Raw genomic sequence first — 5,295 nt, 5'->3', positions numbered from 1 at the left:
AAGTTAGAAGCTGATTGGCTACCATGCACAGCTGCACTAGATTCTGAGTGCTCTTGTTTTAGTACATCTCATCCCTTGAGTGGCAGCCACACATGAACACTATAACTAGATCCAGAGGTACAGGTAGCTGAATTTACTTGCAAATTTCACCTTTTCATGTAATAGATGATTCAATGTACAAGCAGATATTATCAGCATAGAGCCCAATAGGAGCACAGATGGACATATGCACATATACGCGGGTATATATAGTTACCTCCAGATGAATGTTTGCAGCAAAAGTCTGTTGCAGTGGCCCCTGAGAATGGTGCAGCATCTGTCTTTATGCCAGAGACCTGAAAACAAGATGTTTGGAGATGAGGAGACCATCCAGCCTGGAATGCAGGCCTAGTTATCTGGCAATAATCATCTCTTCTGATTTGGTATTATTGGCATAGACAGAACATGTGGCTGAGACCTTCCATCCTTCCACTTCCACCTTCCAGGATCTTTTCCCAACAACTTCAGAGTCAGGAAGTGTCATACATAATTGCAGTATACATTACAGTCTGATACTAGCAGCTGACAGTAGAGGGCAGTGGATCCCCACAATAGCATAGGGCAGTGATGGCGAACCTTGGCACCCCAGATGTTTGCGAACTACATTTCCCATGATGCTCATACAATCTGCAGTGTAGTTAAGCATCATGGGAAATGTACAGGGGAGGGCTGGGCCAGGGGGAAGGGATACAATTGCCCCCTGGGCTGCTCTGATATGCGGTGGAAAAGGCTGCTGTGTCGTCAGCTCAAAACCGCAACATGCACAGTTCTTGAGCTGGCCGAGTCCAGTACTGTGAGCCAGCGATGTCTTCATGTCAGGGCTGACAGCACAGCCCCGCCCAGCCCCTCCCTACTCCACACCATTGGCTGGCAGAGGCTGGACCTGCTCTCTGCTCAATCAGTTGGCTGGAATCCAGTGAGGCTCCTGGGAGGCTGGGACCATCCAAGTAAGTGAGCTCCTCCTCTCTCCTCCTCTCTGCAGCCAAAGAGTTTTTTTCTAGCAGCCCGTGCCAGTACCTTGCCCTCCTAGGGCTAGGTGGTATGACATGGGCTCTCACTGACATGCTGCAGTTTGGCTGCAGTGCTGGTGTACTGGCAGTCATCCTGCATGTTGCCCCTGGGACATAGAGGATGCACATTTTTACTGCTTGTTCTGAAAGTGCACAAAACGTCCTGCATGCTTCATGTTTGGTGCACTTTCAGAACATGCAGCAACAATGAGTAAACTAAAAGAAGTCTGAGGGGGTGTGACACCCGCCAGTACACCCGCACTGCAGCCAAACCGCAGCACACCAGTGTGAGCCTAAATGCTTGTATTCACTTGCAGCAGCCACTGCCACTCCTCTGAAAAGTGATCCATGCTCAGGTCACTTTTCAGAGGCATTTGACAGGCAGTGAATAGTTGATATCACATTTCATCCCTGCCTGCTTTAACCCCCCTAAATGCCAATCCCTGGAGGTAATGACACAGTTTACTTTGAACTCCACCTTATTTCCATTACTCTCTGTAGGTATTAGATGTGGTCTCACCTTTTTGTTTGCACATCTAATACCAAAGGGTACTTTCACACTGGGGCGATGTGGGCGGTAGTGGTAAAGCGCTGCTCGTTTTAGTGGCGATTTATCATTGTTTTAGTGGCGCTAGCGGGGCACTTTTAACCCCCACTAGTGGCCAAAGAAAGTGTTAAAAACAGCCGTGTTGCATTAATTTCAATGGGCTGGGCACCTCCCCCAAACTACCCCAATAATGCTGCTTGCTGGACTTTTCAGAATGTCCTTCAAGCGCACCGCCCCAGTGGGAAACCTGGGGTGGCATAAGAAGCGCTTTACAGGTGCTATTTTTTTGCACTAAAACTCCTGTACAGCGCCTTCAGTGTTAAAGGACCCTAAAGAGAGTTCTGAAAATAAGGTGGAGTTCAAAGTGAATTTCTACACCTAAGTGGAGCCCCCCTTTCAGAAGATTTGAGGATATTATTAAACACAGAGACTGGTGGACTTAGGCCACAATAGACAGATTTGAATTCTGCCGGTTCAGCAGACATTTCAATCTATCTCTGTGGTTGTACAGAATTTGACTCCATCAACTGACAGTACAACCAGCGTGTCTTTATGTTTTTTAGCGATCAGTGCTGGCTACTATAGCTGCCGGCAGTGATCACTGTATTCTGATGGCTTGGAAACTTTCACCTCAGAGCACACACCAACACACGGCTCTTACGGAAGCTTGGTAATTCAAGTTCTGGGCTTCCCTAACATTACAGCCCTGTGGGGCTGTGACCAAGTCTGGGCAAGAGCTGGGATATGACATTACTTACCTCATATCCCTGCCACTCCTAAACCTGCTCAACTGCAGCACCAGGCCCACAATGCCCTTAATCTGGCCGGTGCTCCGGCATGCGCCTGCATGTGCATTTCTTACTATCCGCAATTGACACAGGAGGAACCTGCACCCTGGTGAATCTGGTGTTCATGCCGGGGAGACAGCAGGACTTGAGTGTTTAGCCTGCTGCGCTCACTGTGACTCTCAGCTACTCTGCTTGTTTGGCTTGCCCAGTGGTGTGGTGCTTAGTGTGGTGGCAGTGACAGCACAGTCTTTAGTCTTCATCTTCCTGCAGTCTCATTGGTCTGTGTACTGGGTGTGGGGAAGGGGCAAGCTCTTTTTCTCAGTCTCTCTGGGGGCAATCATGCAGTCTCTTTCTGAGAGACTGCTCCATTCTCTGAGAGACTGCTCCACTTCACACTGCCTGTACAGAGACTGACTGCTTCACAGTGTCTGCACAGAAAGTGACTGCTCTCTCTGTGCAGGCAGTGTAAAGCGGGGTCTCTCTCTGTGGAGGCAGTGTGAAGCGGGGTCTCTCTCTGTGGAGGCAGTGTGAAGCGGGGTCTCTCTCTGTGCAGGCAGTGTGAAGCAGTCTCTCTCTGTGCAGGCAGTGTCAAGCAGTCTCTCTCTCTTTGGGGCAATGTGGAGCAGTCTCCCTCTCTCTCTGTACGGGGAATGTGGTGTAGATGGGTGGTCAGCTGATTCAGTGGTTCAATGGGCCACTTGACTGGACTTGCCCCCCAGGCCTAAGGCTGCCAGCCCTCCCCTGCAAATGTAGTTCCAAAACATCTGGGGTGCCAAGGTTCGCCATCACTGGCATAGGGTAAGGCTACTGACAACCAGAGTGCACACAGAATTCAATCATGGTGGTGGTATTTGAAACCTGGACTGTAGCTGATAACTGGCTGCTGTGAAACCTATTACTTTGTTGCTGCTGTATTATCCTTCTACAGTGTAGACAGGGTTAGAATAGTGGTTACCACTATTCTAACATCTAACCTATCCTAGCCTCTATTGCGGGTTGCACATGCGCGGCTGGGTGGTGATGGGCATGCACCCTGTTATGGCCGAGATAGGTGATGTGGAAGTCTCACACTGCACACCTGGCTGGGGTGTGTAAATAAGGCACTAGTTGTAGCCCTATATTATGGCAACTATTTCCATCCTTGGGTCCCTACACCCAGACAAACTTTTACCTTATAATATAACCTGGCTAGGTATGTATCTATTGTTTTCATTTAGCGGTGTGGTGTTATTATTAGGTATTTGACTTGACTTACCATAGATCTTCCTATCTTTACAGATAGTGGTGTGGATCTGACCTTTGTGGCGCTTTCTATGCTTTAAGCCTTAGTGATATGCTTGAAACACTCCCTTATGATGAGATTCTCTCTTGATTTAGTATATTTCCAGCTTTACCAATGCTGGTACTACCTTTATTAGCTAATTATATTTGTCAGGTGAGACTATATTGCATCATGCATATGCTATGAGTTTCTCCCTTTTCACTTCCTCCCCCCCCCCCCGGCCATTATCTATCTTACTCTATAGATAAGCAATTTCTTGCCTCTAAGCATATTTGAAGTTAAACGCCAAGGTCCCAGCCACACACTACAGATAAAACCCCTCTATCCCCCTAGTATTTAACATTCCTATGAAGGTAGGCATATATAAGATCTTTTATACCACAACGCATGAAAAATCCAGAAATGGGTGTAGTTTGCCACGTATCTCTATATATATATATATATATTATTTTCTTTCTTTTTCTCCTTTGCTTACACAGTTTAGGTGTTGCAACCTTTCTTGGTGCATATATATATATATTCTTACTTATCAATTTTTACCTTTTTCCATCTGGTACACCCCCACATACTGCCCGTTGAGCTTTTTGCATACTGTCATCTTGTTCACTCCTGAGCGCAGTTTGGTGTCTATTGCATAATATGTTCAAATTGAGACTATTTATTTACTCATATCATATACAGTCTTATTGTGAAATATTTATTGATTGTTTTTTTCTCTCCTTAGAATATGCACAAGCTCCTGAAGAACCGATTTTCACGAAACATGCAGAGCTTAATATATTGTTACATTATAGTTTAGTCATACATGTCCACTAGGGATGAGCTCAGGCGTGTTCGAATGAAACACGTGCAGAGCCCTCCAGGAAGTCGGCGCAGCGCTGCGCTAATCACAGGCAGTGAGACATTGTCCGATCTCTGCAGCCGCGCATCGGGGCAATGTCTCACTGCCTGTAAATAGAGCAGCGCTGCGCAAACTTCATGGCGGGCTCTACACGTGTTCCATGCGAACACGCCTGAGTTTATCCCTAATGTCCACCATGACATATTTTTGACATCTATGACCAATACTGGAGAGATCTAGTTGTCACTGTAGTTACAATACAGCGTCCAGCATTTCCTATCCTTACAGGACCCGGAAAGCCGTCTGTCTTTACGGTCCATACAGTAAGATCCCCTCTACGAGGCATCCAGAAGCATCAGCCCATCACAACTGCCATCTTTAAGCACATATAAAAATCCTCACACATTCCCCAGTCTAGTCATCTAAGCGGCCATCTACCTGGCCCTTTACGGTTTTCTTCGGCCTAGCCAATTTATCATTAGTGACACTGGCAGCCAGGTACTATACAGACACCACCTGACTTTTAATGACCATCACGTCCTTCAGCTTACGGTCTCCAACTCCAAGACTTCACACATACACGGGGTGTACCAAGAAGCGGCTCCACTCTCTCTTGAGAATGCTCAATTCTGCAATACGGGTCGTTCCCCAAGGTCGATCTTTATGTCACGCTTCCTGATCTTCCTCTTACAGACACAGGACCCCTTTTAGATCCTTAATTTACACGCCACGGCAATAGCAGATCTATCAATTTCGGAAAGTTCCGTACTGCATCAGTATAGCGATGT

The sequence above is a fragment of the Lithobates pipiens genome, unplaced genomic scaffold (genome assembly GCF_037356315.1).
Source record: "Lithobates pipiens isolate NorthernLeopardFrog02 unplaced genomic scaffold, aLitPip1_a1.2 Scaffold_14, whole genome shotgun sequence".
Classification (NCBI taxonomy): domain Eukaryota; kingdom Metazoa; phylum Chordata; class Amphibia; order Anura; family Ranidae; genus Lithobates; species Lithobates pipiens.
The sequence above is the reverse complement of the archived record's forward strand: the minus strand, read 5'-3'. Positions refer to the sequence as shown.